Raw genomic sequence first — 16,707 nt, 5'->3', positions numbered from 1 at the left:
AATTCTGAGGTGTATGCATTCTAAAATTTTTCTGTAGACCATCCCTGCCAATAATTCCCTCTTCTGCTACCCAAGTTCAGCAGTTCTTGCCTCAGGATGTAAGCAGGGAAACAGCTGGAGAGCCAGGGGCAAAAAGGCTCACAATGAATATAAATGTGGCATAAAAAGTTCTTTGAATCTTAAGGAAGGGCTGTATGCAAGGCAATGAAACAATATTTAGCATCTCAATAGAAGATTCATCCCACTTAGTGAATAGGATAAACTTCTGTTCTCTGTGGAGCTGACTCAAGCACTTCCTCCTGCAGGGAAATTTTCGTAGTTTTGTGGAAAGAAGTAGTCAGAATTAAATTGAACCACCTGCACGTTTGGTCACAAAGTACGATTTTGCAGATTTTTCTGCTAGGGTGGAGGCCTGTGTTCATGTTTATTGTTTCATTGTGTGGAAATGCAGGAAGAAGCTTTGCCTTGCAATTACTGATTTAGATTAACATGGTTCCTCACTGGGCTAGACCTGTGGGCAAGTACTATGATAGTTTTGCAGAGAATGTTTTTTATTCCATCTTTTAGGATACAGTAGGACCAAGCATCTTAAGAAGGTATGTGTCTGCTCTTACTGTCAGATTACTGACCCTCTATATCACTGCAGACCTACTTCTAACCTTTCCATTCTCATTAATATTCTAGAACAAGTTATATGTACTTCTCAAAGACAATCTAAATATCTCAGCATTTCTTGAATTTTCTTTCTCTGGCTTCACCATAATTTACAGACTCATTTGCTATAATTTCACTATGACTGATGACTTCTGGAGAAAAACTGACAAAGTTTAGATATTCTTGCCAACAATATTCCATCTAAAGCCACACCTGAAATTTTGATTTTGGGGAGTTGAAATTAGTTTAGAGTCCTAGCAGAATAAACATGTGCTGTGGAAACTTTCTGTCTGATTTTGAGAAGCTTTGCTTACAAGGGGACAAAAACCACAAGTCCCTGCTGGTTGTAAGCATGTCAAGTTCCCATGGTCCACTCACGCTGCTGTCTTGTGATCAAGATGACAAGATTTCTTGTGCTTGTGTGTGGTGTAACAATAGCAGCAGGGCCAGGGAGGCTCAGGCACTCAGGCCTGGGTGGGATGTGGACTGCCTGATGGAGTAACCATCCACTGGACACTCAGAAGTGTTTATCACTTGGGCACCCGGACCAACCTGGTGTTCTCCCCAGTTGTCTGTGGGGGGTGTCTGAGCTCCAGACTGGCCTTTACCAAATAGTGTACACATACCTACAGCCTTGGGGTAGCTGCTTTTTCTGATCACAGGATGTTTTCTAACACACGTAGATAACACTCACGACACATGTTGCCCACTGGTCTGTCACCCATGTAACATCTTTCAAAGGAGATGGGGATGGAAGCGTTTCAGTGTGCTAATAGCACTGACCTGTATATTTCCATTATACATTACTCAGAAGCAGTGACAAGGCATTCAAAATCTGAAACAGCCTGCAAGCAAAATTTACATGGTTTCTGAATGGCTTTATGTTTGTTTGAACAATATAACTTTTTTAAAATATAAAAAATAAACTGATGTTACATTACAATTGCATTTGAGGGGGGGTGGGGGGTGGCATACAGCCACCCTCTGTTTGGCCACAGCTAAATTTTGTTTCCTAGTGAGATCCCTGTCCTGAGATAGGGCTGAATATTTTTTTCAGTGCATAGTAACAGGTAGGATGATAGCAAGTGGAATAAAGAATATGGCATGCTTATTGTCAGTTCAAACCTTTTCTTGGCTGTAAAGACAACTTTTCAGATATGAGTGTGAAATCCTCATAAAGCAGCATGATCTGTTTCTATTCAAGTCTGCAAGTGGGTCAACAATACCTAGTTCATAACAGAATTGAACTCTAAGAATAATCATAGAATAATAGTCATAGAATGGTTTAGGTTGAAAGGGACATTGAAGACCATCTAGTCCCAACCCCCCTGCCATGGCTAGGGACACCTCCCACTAGACCAGGTTGCTCAAAGCCCCGTCCAGCCTGGGCTGGAACACTGCCAGGGAGGGGGCAGCCACAGCTTCTCTGGGCAACCTGTTCCAGTGTCTCACCACCCTCATAGGAAAGAATTTCTTCCTCATGTCCAATCTAAATCTACCCTCTTTCAGTTTAAAACCATTGCCCCTCGTTCTATCCCTACACTCCCTGATAAAGAGTCCCTCCCCATCTTTCCTGCAGCCCCCTTTAAGTACTGGAAGGCTGCTATAAGGTCTCCCCAGAGCCTTCTCTTTTCTAGGCTGAACAACCCCAACTCTCTCAGCCTGTCCTCGTAGGGGACAGGCTGATAATCATCAGCAAATTCATCCTAGTGGCCCAGATTCTTCATTTCCTTGATAAATGTTTAATTTTCTCCTGTAATTTGACTTTTCTTTTGAAGGTGACTCATACAGCAACAAATCAAAGTGATGACATTTTTGTTTGTCCTGTGCAATCTCATGTAGGTGATCCGAAGCATTTGCAACACACACTTGCTGTTGAGGGAACCCTGCTCTTCTAGACTAATATCTAAGTGTCTACATTAATATTTTGTTTATTTATCTAGTCTTCCAAGATGCCAAGATTGAGAAGCACTTATAAGTAACTTACGGAATTTTCCTGAAGAAGCCGTTTTGTATGAGAAATTTAACTGATACTGAAGCTTTCTTGTATCCAAATCAACATGGAAATGTATTTTGGTATTAGAGAAAAAAGAAAAGACACTTCTCCCCCTGCCCAGTTTACGCAGGTGAGTCTTTTCTTACACACATGTTCTCATGCGTTTTGTTGCCACTATTCACAGCAAAGATCGCACTGCATCACAGCACTGAAACTCAAGTAGCACACTTCTAAGATTTCCTTAGGTATTAGCTGCATCTTGGACACTCCCTAGCAAGGGATCCCCTTTACATAAATGGGAGTGAGAAGATGCTCATGGAGTAGTCACGCACCCTACTGCATTCCTACTTCAGGGAGCTCCACAGATGAAGTTATGAAGGGAAAAGGCTGGAGGAGGGGTTCCGTGATTGGAAGGAGTGCTGCTGCCCTGGCATTCGAGCCCCCTTTCTTTACAAGATACAAACATTTTGCATTTTGAGGGTTCCCTCCATCTTCTGATGTCTGATCTAAAGAGCATTACTGGGACAAATATTTAAAGGGGAGGGAGATGAGTGTGTCAGGTGGACAAATGGAAGGGAGGGAGACCAATTTAATACGAATGATTGCACAAGAACAAACAGGAATAAGCTGTCTTGGAAGAAACTGTGGCTGGAAATGAGAAAAAAGTTTTTAACAGGAGCTCTGGAAGGCTTTTAAGTAAGAATAGATGTGGAAAAAAGCCTTCCTCCTTTTAATACGAACTTGATCCAGAAAAGGAAGGAAAGGTAAGAACTGGTTGCTGGAAATAGCCAGAGACTGGGATGCAATTAGTCAGGGTGTTTCCTCCAGTCTATGTTCTTATTTCCAGTGTTCCTAAAGCTACTACTAAGCCACCTGCTGGAAGTGGCCACACTAATGGAAAGCAGTCTAATCCAGAGAGCTGCTGAGCACACGCTGCCAGCCTGGTTTGATAGCAGTTGATTTGCTTGGCACTCTGCTGGATACACTCTGTACCTTAGAGGATAGGACTGTAGCACAATTTAAAACAGTCTCTCACCTACATAGCTCCAGGTTTGACATAGAAAAAAAAAAAAAAAAAAAAGTCTGCTCTATGAATAGTTCCCAACTTGTATTTAAAACTTAAAATACTGTCTTTAGGTGATTCCTGCTAGTATCTCACAGCATGGGATGCAAAGTCAAGGCGTCTCTGGTCTTCAGTCCCCTTGTTGCATATGATCTCACCGTCTAGCAGAACAGTTCCTACTTAACAGAGCCTTGCAATCACGTTTGAAATATAACTGATGGTTAGGATTGCATGTAAGAATAGTTTCTGTCATAGAAGTCCATTCAAGTTAATGGAAAAGTGCCTTAAACACTAATAGCAATTCAATTATTTGGAGTCTTAAAACCCCTGTGAACCTTAAACTAACTGAATCCCATCTACAGCTGGGTCTACAATAAATTACACTTTCAGACAAATTTAGTCTTCTTGCATTAAAGTTCTTTTAGACCATATTTACTTGAATTCAAAGAGACCTTTCCCCCCATCTTTAAAGGGACATGCAGGAACTTTTTCTTTTCATTAAGAAATAAACTACATTGCATTTACTTGGGCCACCAGCATATTTCAGGGCAAATTTACTGGAGGGGTTGATTGGTGGCAGATTATGCCACAGCCCATGGATGTGTTCTCTGACTGTGGTAAGCAGAAGGCAATTAATTCAAAGTATCTTAAGCTAAATTACAAAAATATATATATAAAAGCATATATAAAGTATATGATGATACAGACTGATTAAAGCATCTCCCCTAGATGAAGCTCTGATCAAGCCCAAGAATGCAGTGTTGTTAAAATTCAGTGATCTGTGGTTGGAAAAGGTATGCTATATTCATTACTAGAATTAGGCATGAGTTAACTAGTTACTCCACTCTCTGCTATAATCTGTAAAAACATTTTCTTGTATGTATTATAACTGTGATCTTACGGGATCTTTTATCATAAAAACCTAACAATCAAGCCAAAAGAAATGTGCATATGATTTTTTTATACTTAGTTTGGTAAAGCTAGGACAGGTGTTTGACTGACTTTACTGTATTGGAGTCACCTCCTTTTATGAGGATGACAGATCTAGAGGTAATGGCTTAAGGATCACAAAAATCCCTGATTGTTTCAAAGAACTGATGAGCTGAATGTCAGCAGAAGGTACCATGCTACCAGCTATATGCTCCCATTTTCTCTTTCTGATTTTTTAAATGTAGGGCTATATTGCTCAGCCATCCAATGTTTTCATGTTTTTGAAGCCTTTTGCTTACTGAGGATTTTTTTTTTCTTTCTAACATGGCCATAACTAATACTTTTCATATTGATATTCAGATTACATATTTAAGGGAAGGGTGTAATTATATTGGGTGTGGTTTGCTTTGGTTATCTTCAAAATGTTTAAGAATATTTGATCAGAAAGACTGACTTCTGATTCAACTGCAAATTCCCATTTTTATCCTGGAGATTTTCTGGATGTGGAGATTTCCTGTATCTTATGTTCCCTCTGATGTTTTATATATGAGCATTACTTTGGTAAAAGGGAAGACGTCAAGTGGAGTGGGAGACAAGATTCTTAATATTAAATTTTGATCCCTGAAATCAACAAGAATTTTGAATTTTGATCCTTATATTTAATTTCTGCATCTGCCACTATTTTACTGTGTGATCCTTAAATCGCTTAATTGATATGTATCTGTATTTCTTTTCTGTGAAACAGCAGCGCTGTTGTCTCAGCATGCAGAGATGATGTGGTTGTTTGAAAAGTGAGCTTGTAGAAAAGATGGCATGAAGGGACAATTATCTTAAAACACTTACTAGGTCTAAATCCCAGAAATCTGAAAAGAGAGTAACAGCCTTTTCATAATGTGTTCTGTATTTGTTCTCAGTGCTTACTAAATTGTCTAGATTCTCAAGAGAATAGTAATATGATGGATAGTTCCCTCCTCTTTTACTGTTTTTGAACTTTCTGGATTCTCTATTTTCTTAAAAGTTCCTGAAATGTCACCTACTTTTACACATTGTATGAAACCAGGTCACAGTATTTGTCACAGCATTATATGCCTGACCAAGAAAAATGTTCACTAGAAGTCACACAAGGTATATAATTTTCCTATAATATCATGCACATACAGATATGAACCACTCCCCTTTCCTAAACTTTGCTTGAACAATTCTCTCTTCTGTTACGTATGAAAGAAATTAATATTGAACTTAAATCACACCCAACTCATCCCACAGATTGGATAGAATATTAATAGTAATCAACACATGACGGACTTGAATGAACTCAATCTAATTAAAGCCATTCAATATGAGTTATGCTAAATACAAATTTAAAAACTACGTATGAGATCTGTATGAGATGTTTATATTAATACTTCATATAAAATTACCCATTTGATGGCTAAGTTGATGGCTATAACGTCAATATAAATATGCTGACTTCTGTTAGTACACACAACATTGTGACTGTAGAATAAACATGATAAAAATCAACATGATAAACATTAAATGTATTAAAAACTGATAAAACTTGGTCTGAAATTTAAAACGGGGAATAATTATCAAGCAGGTGTGTTTCTAACTGAATCCTTCAGGAATATGTTCTTTTACACAACTTGACAACCTTTCCCTCTATTGTGAACAAAACAGAAGGAAACACAAAAATCACGAATGCTATTGTTTTGTAGTAGGCAAATAACAAGGGAACGATGTAAGCTAACAAGGACAAATCATTGATTTAAGGTTATCTGGGTCCATTGGTATATATCACAGCAAATGTGGATTTACTTTGGTTGAATCTAATACATGCCTAAAAGAAAGGATGCAGGCCAAAGTCAGAGGCTGGAGGCTACATCCTGAAGAGATGTGATGTCTCTGTACTGGAAAGCTAAGCAATCCCAGGGCTTGTTCTCTGGGTCTGAGGCCAAATGGCCAATTTAGTTATATTCATATAATTAGACTGACCTGCTCTGGATAACAGGACAGCCTCAAACAAGCATTTTATTGGGACTGGTCCCTGGACTGTGGTAACTTTCCAGTCAGGTCTGGAAGCATTCTAACAATTTAGAGCATAGACGATCAAGTTCTGGTGCACAAGCTCAGGCTTTTATTATTTTACAGAGACATAACCTGGGACTCTCACAAGAACCGATAGTCACAGCAAGTAAATGAAGTGCTCTTCAATCCTGCACCCAAAAGAGCTGTGCTAACTGGACTATATAAAACCGAAATCTTAGCCATGTGAAAGCCATGTTACATCTATATTTTTCACTGACTGCTATTGAAACAACAGTTGTGATGGTTAGATAAAGAACATCATTGATCAATTGAAGCAGGTTTAAGAAGAGCTAAGACAATGGTTAAAGGAGTATGGAACATATTTCATGGTAAATGCCCTCCAGGGCCACTTAGCTTAAAAATATAAAAATTTCAGGATTTCTCAGTTTCTGAGTAGTTTATACTGCAGGATGCAAGATGACATACAGATAGAGAGGTAAAATAAGGTCATTCTCTTGCACAGGGCTCCACGTTGCTTTAACTAGATTTTTTGAGTGTCCAACCTTTGTCGGATATCTCTAGCCTACATTGCAATTTGCAGTGCAGACATAGGCTTTGAGACAGATACAATATGTGATGGTTCTTCTGCAGAGAGAGCTCAGGACAAATCCAATAAACAATCAGATTTCTCTATAGTGAATCACTGTGTACTGAATCAATGACCAGTGCCCAGTCCTACATGAGCTATCAGCTCAAATCTGCCACTTTCATAACTTCATAATTTATGAAGTTGCTGCATTCACTGGATAGAGGTATTTCAAGATCCTTGCTACACGAGTACTTACTTGATCTTTTGTGGTAGCTCTGTGTCTTGATTTTACATATCAAATAATCAGACATAGAATTGAAAACATCTTTGTCTATCCTGGTTAGCATGATGCTTACCATACCGCTGAGATTCTGATTATTATTACCAGCGGTTTGTTTTTCACATTGTGAGGGTCAGTACACGTTTATAAAAATCTCTAAACACAAATAAATATACACATAGCAGTGAAAAAATGCTACCAATTAAACTCTGGTTACCAGATTATCAGATATATCAAGCTTCATCAGTTAGATTATCAGGCCATTATATGACGACTGCTTTTCAACAAACTAGTTTAGACTTAAGCATCAAAATAATTTGTGGATATATTTTTAAACCATTCTATCTGAATGATAAAAAATAACTTGTACATCTCACTCCTATCTTCTCAAACTCATCTTGAAAGCTATGAAGTATCTGATTAATACTTTAGGACTTTGTAATTTCTGAAGATAATAAGGCTTGGAAATAAAAGTACCTTTTGGACACTGAGTAATTAGGACCACACTTCCCACCTACATTCATTAAAACAGGGCTACTTGTGAAGCCCTTGTACAGGAAGTTATTACTCACTGTTCTTGATTTTCCTATGATGCAAATCATTGAGAAAGCAGCATTTACACCACCCAAAGGGGTGGTGCAATGTGAATATCAGAGAGTATGTTCTGCCTGCAGTGCTGTCATAACAAGGTGAATTGGATAAGAAATTCCTTACTTCAGAAGGTTGCTCTCATTACATAAATGATAAACAGTAGCCATGGTATTAAAAATTTACTATATGTTGCCCTCTAATTTAAGCTTTTAAGACATCAGTGTGTATATGCTGATACTAGTTGGCCAATGGTACTGTGAGAAATACAAGGAGTTCCCAAAGCTTCCTGCTGCGTCTGTGACCTGGCTAGGACACATTGCCTCTGAGGGTGCCCAGTGCTTTGAGCTCTCTCATTTGAAAGCTGTCTGAACTACAGTAGGCATAAAAGTGCTGTGCTAAGGATACCATGACAGCCTTCATCCATGATTCCTGTGGTTTAATTGCTTTATCTCATAGGATTATTTTACTGTAAATGACATGAGTTGCTGATAAATGAAGACACTATTACAGCATATCAGAGCCCAGCAAAACACAACACAGCAAAACGTAACAGAGCAAAACAGCCCAACCCATATTCAGCCTTCCTAAAACAGAGTAAGAGCAAGTCTTGCTTGGGCTTGGGCTTGCACTTAACTAATATTGCAGAGCAAGGTAGCATAGTCTTATGTCACAGACAGGAGTGAGACTTTTACAGCAGGGAGCCCTGACAGAGTGGCAGTCTCCCTTTAAAGGCAGCATTACTCTGGTATCCTCTCTGCTAATCTGTACATATAGAGTTAGGGCTATATAGCTCATGATCTCTCTCATATTTCAACAAGCACAGAGCTAGCATCACTGGAGAGAGCAGCCAAGCGGCTTTAAATGAAGCTGCTTTGATAGCAGAAGCTGCAGAGCTGTGTTAATGCATCGCTCACTAATTTACTCCCTTTCTAACTGAAGAAACTAGGCTAGATAGATAGTGGTTTTTTGCATGGAGAAAGATGTAGTGTTTAAGATGTCTGAGTGTGAGTAATGTGTAATGCTTTCCTTTAGGATTAAAGCTTTTATTAACCTTTTATTTCTATTCCACCTCCTTACTTGTAATTCCCCATATACATTCTGTCTAGAAATTTACTGATTTCGAAGAATTTACTGCCATTTGCTTACAAAGTAAATAATGTATAAAAATTTCAACTGTAAGGTAAGAAGCATTTCATTCATATTTTATAAGCAAGGAACTTAAACTCAAAAGTTACATGAATATATGATAGAATCAATCTTAAATTGATTGCATTACTTTTTTTTTTTCTTTTTTTAAATTTAAGCCTAGATTCATTAATATACCAGAACAGCACAAATTATTCAAAGCACACCTGTCATTTAAATTGAGTCTACATCTATTTGGCATGACTGGAGCAGTGCAAAGCAGATAAAGCATGCTAGGGAATCAAGCCCCTACATTGATTTGGAGGACCCACGTTTGGCTGAGCCCAGGTTACAGGGTGGCTGGGCAGGAGGAGCAGTGCAGACCCTGAGTTCATCTGTTTGTGTGCTTTAAGTGTTCCTCTAGGTTCCTGTCACAGGCACACTGCACGGCTGCTTCCTTTCTGCATGTCAGAGACAGCAGCAGTGCCAAGTGAAACCTTTTGAGAGCAGATACCCAACTTTGGGTAGAGACACAAAATCTCTGCAGAAAAGATCTCTCTGAACTGATTAAATTGTCAGAGGGTTGGAGTCAGACATGCACGCAGCTCCCTATTACAGACCCACGGTAGCCAAGACCCGCAAAGATGCCAAGCCGAAGGGGTGAGCTCCTTCGGAGGATGCAGTAGCCCCCCAGCAGTCAGCAGCAAAGCTACTCACCCACACCTACTTATAGTCCGTATAGCTATAGCCATTAGCTATAACCATTAATAGATAAACTTAATTACAACTTTATTCATTTGTTTTTATACCCTATGCACAAGCTTTTAATTATTTAACAGTATGGAAAGTCTGACTGCATTATTTCATTATTAAGAATACTTAAGACAAAGAATACATGCACAAAAATGCTAAATTTCTTGAAGAATTTAGTTTTAAACTAATTTTAACACAAGTCAAGCACATGAATTTTATGTCCTTAGAAAACTCGCTCTGTATTCACAGAACTAAAAGTATGGTGAGGAGAGAATTTTCATGAAAAAAGCTGAAGCTCAGACCTTGGTACAAGTGCAAAATAAATCCCCACCTGACATCATGGAGACACGATCAGAAGGAAGCTAATGGAATTGTAATGAGCATCTCTGTAAGAGCTAATACTGTTTCACTGAATACACTTCCAGCGTATTCATAAGAATCTCCATATGTTTCATACTTAAAGGCATGCATGTGAAGCATACAAGTAAGAAAGTGCTATTAAAATATACTAGCATTGTAAAATTTATTCAAGCTGATATATTTTCTGTAAAGGCAAGTTTATATACTATATATATATGGTTTGCCACATATATATACACACATATACACATATATATTGCCACTTATAAGTGGAAATCATTCTCACATTGAGTTTGAAACTGGCTGACATCCCTCCTATTTTGTCTTTGTAATGATACCACTCAGTCTCTTCTTTTAGACTTTTGGGAGATGAGGATTACTGCATCTGAGGTTCCCAGTATTCTATTTTTTGTCAAGGATTTCACAACTCATGTGGGTTTCTACCGTTCTCCACTTGTCCACGTTCTGCTGTGGATTGTGTTGCTCCAAGTTGTGTCTGCTGCTGATTTCAAACTGTGAGATCTTCTGGGTCTTTGGGTCCAGGTCATGCTTTTGTAGTTCTCCGGTCTCTTATTCCTCTATTATTCTTGTGAGGAAATCAAAGCAGGGCTACAGGTGAGATGAGGGAAGCTTTCTGTGATGTTGGTCTGGTAATACTCAAGCATGATTCAAACTTAGTAGTACTCTTGGGGAGAAGAACTTGTGTGTGTCGGAGCTCATTCCAAATCAGTGAGATTTTATGGGACATTTAAACTGCACTTTTGAAACTATGAATGTTGTTCAATATGTACATGTGGGAAAGAAGCAATGTACTATAATGAACAGAACAATTAGATACACAGAACAATTAGAAGTGATGATAATTCAAATGTACAGCTTTCATATATGTCCCTTGACATATAGCTTGCATTTTGTATTTAGTATACTTCATAAAAATGAAGAATTGCTGTTTGAGAATAACACATTTCATCTTCTTCCCAGGGTAGGTAGAAAACTGGATTAGGATAGGGAATTTTTCAGCAAGCTGTCAGTCAGATTTTGATTCAGATCAATACTGCAGGGAGTTAATTTTCAACAGACAGCAGCTGTTCAGTAGCCTTCTAGAAATGAGTTCCTGGGTTCAGGGAAATTCTTTGTACACAAGTGTCCATGTTGCATAACAAGAAAAAGAATGACTATTCTTATCTGTAGATGTCAACGTAAAGACCAAGGGCTGAACATGGCTTTACACCTCTAGGCAGATCTCTCAACTCAGTGACAGATAAAATGAAGGAACTTGATCTGCCAGCGCTGTGCCTGCTCTGGTGTGAGAGGACACTCCTAGCACCTTGTACAGACACTGCGTGTGCTCCTTGTCACATACGAGAGCTACGGAGCACTGAATGAAATTATCAGGCAGCAGGATCACAGCAAACAAAAGGAAGTACTTTTTCACACAAATCATAATTAAATTGTGGTGCTCATTGCCACAGAATGTGGTTGAGACCAAAGTATAAACAGATTTTTAAAAAGGAGCAGAGAAATTCAAAGGTTTATTAAATATCATGGTCTGGGAGCAAGCCCCAGTTTTAAGAAATCCCTCTACTACAGTTTGCTGGATCTTGAAAGGATATACCAGGAAAAGATTGCTGAATACCAATCTTGTTTCTTATGTTCTTCTTCCTTCAGCATCTGCTAATGACTATAGTCAGAGTCAGGATATTGGACTAGATGTCTAACTCACTATAGCAATTTTTTTGATCGTATGCATTTAATCAAATTATATTCTTATTTTGGCTACTTAAAAGGATCTAAGGCCCTAATGGAGAAAGGCATTGAAATGGCTAATGCTCACGTATTTTAGGGAAGTAAGTACTTGAGTGTATCATAGCCTCCACATCTCAGGCCGTAAACTTATTGGGGTGGGGCACGTGTATCTTTTACTGCGACTTTGCTTATTCTGAGTATGAACTCAAATAAAAATATGTATTTGATAACAGCGATAAGTGCGTGTGACACTGTTTCTTTATAAAGGTTAAATCATTTGTTTGCTTAAATGGTTTGTGCCACAGGAAGATTCACTAATGATTTACATAAGGATGATGACACTAGCATCCACTGATGTGAAAAAGGATTAATTTCCTTTATAGAACTCCCTACGTCTGCAATGCATGAATATTACATTTGTAGAAAGCTATTTATCACCTGTTACCCGTAATACTACTGCCAGAGGATATGTAACTTACATTTACCTAGCAGGGTATTTGAGATTTCATCCATTTTGCAAAAGCATCTGGCGGCAAACCTATGACACACGTTGGTGAAAATCCAGACCCAGAGATGAAGAAACCAAACACCGAAAATCCTAGATTTTACTCCTGCCAGCCCTAAGCCTGACAGCACGGGTAAGGCTTCGTTCTAAACCAGCACGAAGCGGCGGCGGCGGCTGTGGATTGTGCGGTGCAGGGCTGACAGCGGGGCGAGCTGGGCAACCTCCGCGCTCTGAACTGCGGGCGGTCTCAGTCCGAGGAGCGGTGAAGACCCGCCGGAGCCGCGCACCGCGGGAGCCGCGCACCGCGGGAGCCGGGCAGCGGCGGGAGCCGGTGGGCGCTCCCCGGGGCGCCCCGCGCTGCCGGGGCCGGGGCCGGGGCCGGGGCCGGGGCCGGGGCGGGAGCAGCCCGTGCCCCGCCGGCCGCACCCCGCCACCTGCTCCTCCCGCCGACGTTTCGCGGGAGGGGCGGGCGGGAGGCCGGGGCAGAGGGATGGCGGTGCCGCAGGGTACGGCGGGTGGGGGAGGCTGGGTGCCGCCCGGGGGCCGCCGAAGGTGGGGCGGCCGGTGCCCGCGGCCCCGGGGTGGGGGCGGCCCCCGCCACCTCCCCCTCCCCTAGCCGGCGCGGCGGGGGCTCCCCGGTCCCGGTCCGGCCCGGCGAGGGCAGCCGGGAAAGGGGGCCGGGGGCAGGGAGGGGTCGGAAAGCAACTCTCGATCTTAGAGCAACGACTCGCTTGGTCGCCGTCACCTTCCGCCGGCTCCTCGGTTTAACATAATAACAACAGCAGCAGCAACAATAATATTATTAACGATTAGAACAGCTCCCCCAGCGCGCCAGGCAGACCCGCGTTACGGGGAGGGGAAGGTCAAGAGGAAAGGCAGGAGCGCTGCCTCACCCGAGAGCTGGCGGCTGTCACCCCGCCAGCCCGTGCCCCCGGCTTCCCCGGGGGCGGCCCGGTCCCTCCCCCTCCCCGGGCTGGGCAGCATCGCCCGGCGCGGCGGATGCTCCGCGGCATCGCCCGGCGGAGCCGCGACACCCCAGACACAAACCGGTGGGGGGGGCGGCGGGGGAGGGCGCGGGCTGAGCCCGGCGGCACCTCTCCCCACCCCTTTGTGCATCGCAGGGAGACACGCACACGCACGCACACACACACACACGCACACACAGTCAGACACGCACCCCACCTTGCAGCCTCGGCGCCGCAGCCGCCCGTTGTTACACACGCACACCCGCTGACACACGGCCGGTCCCCCCCAGCGAATGCATTTTCTGTTGCACTCCGCCGCCCTCCATCCATCCTCCCTCTCGCCTCCCTCCCTCCTCTTCCTCTTCCTCCCCCCATTTGGTTGGTGTTGAGCTCACACACACACACACACACTCCCTATACATCAGTATAAAGCGGACATTTTGATGCCGTTTAACACGGTTCAGGCTTAAATAAAAGCGGAGCGCCTTACCCACCCCCGCCCGGCTGCGTGCAGTTGGCGCTGAGCGATCCCGGGAAGGGCTGGTGCGGCTCGTCCCTAGCAGAGCGGCTTTGCTGCCATCCGCCCAACTTCAGCACCCAGCCGGCGGGCAGAGGGAGGCGGCGGCGGCGGGCGGGCAGCGGGCAGGGAGGGCGGGAGGCAGGCAGGGAGGGAGGGAGGGAGGGCGGTGGAGAGGGCGGGAGGCAGGGCGGGAGGCAGGGAGGGAGGGTGCGAGGAGCGGCGCGGAGGCAGGCAGCCCCCGCACATGCGCTCTGCCAGCGCTGGCGGAGCCCGGCGGCAGCCGGAGTTTCCCCGCTTGGCCCCGGAGGGTGAGTCACGGCCCGCCCCGGCCCGGCACCGGCGCCCGCCCGCCCCCGGGGGTGCTCGGCCGGGCCCCGCCGCAGGTCCCGGGGAGGCTCCGGCGGCGGGCATGGCTCCCGGCGGGGCGAGCGGGCCCCGGGGCTGTGGGAGCGGCGGGGCCGGGGCCGCCCCGCTGCGGGAGGCTGAGCGGCAGCATCCGAGGCTGTGGCCTGACAGGGTGTCACGGCAGGAGAGATACGCCGCGGTGCAGTGCTGGGCTCCTGATTGCTTTTATCCATACTGTCCCCACATCCGTATGTCTAAACAGGAAAGAAAAAAAAAAAAAAAAAAAAAAAAAAAAAAAAAAAAGGTGCATAAACCACTATCCGGCTCTTCATTCTCGTGCAGCCGAGAGAGGCAGGGATCCAGTGGCTGAGTAACTTTTCCGTGTCGGGCACCTGAAGCACGATGCCTAAATAAAGAACCAGGGTGGATCTGTCGGTTGGAACCGTGAGAATCAAGACCAGGATGTTCTGAAAATCTGGCTCTGAATCCTTCCAGGTCTTGCCAGTTAGTTTGTCCCAGCTTTCCAAACCCCGGTTTCCAAATTTGGGCTCAACTGAGAACATTATTTAGTTTCCCTACTGCACCTTAAAAATCTGGAGCCTGATACGCCTCAAGGCAACAGCACTGGAAAAACACATATTTAGCATCTGGATCCTGTCAAATCATGCCACGAATCCAGAAATGTTAATATCTCAAGAGAGAACACATTGCTGCATATACCACTTCGCCAAAACAATCTGGCAAGATGGTACAAAAAAGCACAAGTCTGGATTAAGGTGGTACTGTGCCTTGCCAACAACCCGTATTAATTTTCTTCACAAAACTGGTCTAGGCACCTGCATATCCCATCTAGATCCCGAAGTGGAGTGCTACAAAAGCTGAAGACAACTTCACGTATGTTAGTAGGCTGAAATTAAAAGGGTTGGAATAAGTACAAAAGGTCTAACTTGCATGAGAGTCGTAAGAGCATGGGCACATCGAAACCATCTCAGCTCCCGGGAATCTGCAGTCAAAACATAACTAATTTAACAACATAGCAGTAGCAGTCATGGCTGTATAGCTTACTTTTTGACTTCGGGGATAGAAGCTTCAGATTCTGAATCACAAGGACCAAAGTCAGTGTTCACCTCCCTGAAAGTCATTCCTTAAGAAATCACTTCGGATTTCTTCCAATCTTGATCATCGTGGATGAGAAGTCTGAGAACTAGAAGTCATAACTCTGCTTGATACCAGAGGTTACTGGCTAACCGAAGACACCTGTATCACTGATTTTATATCACATTCTGTCCGAGCAAAGTTTTTGCAGTCTGTCTCCTCTTTGTCTTATAGTTGCTCATACCTTATCACCTTCCCCTCGGCAAACAGCCCCCTCTGCGCCTGTGTATCAACAGACTTCTCTTGAAATTTAATTTAAATTTCAGCTAATTTAAAATAATTAAGAGCAACTGATATTTAGCTTGTTGTTTAAGCTTCTATTTAAGACTCAAAGAAGAGCTTGAGCCTGAACACCTTTTTTTCCACCTATCCCAAGTGTCCTAATAATGCTACCTACACGTAGTGTCTTGCCCTCAGAAAATCAGCCCAATTTTAGTTACATACCTAAATAAGGATGTAGGTGTAACTCCAAGTAAAACATCTGAGTGCATAGCAATTTGGAAGTCTTTATGGCAATTTAGCTTACATTTCCTTTCTTTAGAAACAGTGTTCAAAAGAGCATTAAAAAGGATAAAATGTATTTATGAAGTGTTAACAGCAGTTTTATTTGTTAATTCCAATGCTTAAAATACTGCTTGGGTATCTTTCTACAGCTTTAAAGAGCATCAGTTCTATTCTAAGCCCTCAATTCAGAAAAGCCACCATGTTTAGGAAATAGTCTTCAGACTTGTTTAACTTTAAGGTCATATGTTGGAGCTTATTGACTTCATACTAAAGACAGTAAGCCTTCAGTACCTGCTTAATACTAGGAAGACAGTTCTACTCTGACAAAAGCTATGAAACCAGTCAAAACGAGTGTCTTCTAAAGATTTAGTAGGTACATAGAAAGTATATGTGGATGTTCAACCTAAAAGGGAGATGGAGTAATGGTTAGGAACGACAGGAAATCATTTTATCCATATACCAGAAAAAAAACCCACGTTTGAAAATGCTGTGCTTAAAATGTTTAAATGAATAAAATATTTCAGCTTTTTATGACTCTTTTGATGTTTTCCACATCTCTGAACAAGCCCAGCCACTCCTATTTACCATAGTTTCCTGC

The 16,707-nt window shown here is 42.7% G+C and overlaps 1 protein-coding gene across 4 annotated transcripts in view; it reads right to left on the bottom strand.

The window, feature by feature from the left end:
- Positions 1–14,194, bottom strand: part of RGS17 (regulator of G protein signaling 17) — a 73,325-nt gene extending 59,131 nt beyond the window's left edge. For 2 of the 4 annotated variants that reach the window (XM_074896536.1, XM_074896540.1), the window contains exon 1: positions 14,076–14,180. The gene's annotated coding sequence lies outside the window, so the exon portion shown is untranslated. Of the gene's footprint in view, positions 1–14,075 lie in introns of all 4 variants that reach the window. The other 2 variants (XM_074896537.1, XM_074896538.1) reach the window with 2 other exon arrangements.
- Positions 14,195–16,707: the final 2,513 nt, after the last annotated feature.

This window comes from Athene noctua, chromosome 1 (assembly GCF_965140245.1).
Source record: "Athene noctua chromosome 1, bAthNoc1.hap1.1, whole genome shotgun sequence".
Classification (NCBI taxonomy): Eukaryota; Metazoa; Chordata; class Aves; order Strigiformes; family Strigidae; genus Athene; species Athene noctua.
The sequence above is the reverse complement of the archived record's forward strand: the minus strand, read 5'-3'. Positions and strand labels throughout refer to the sequence as shown.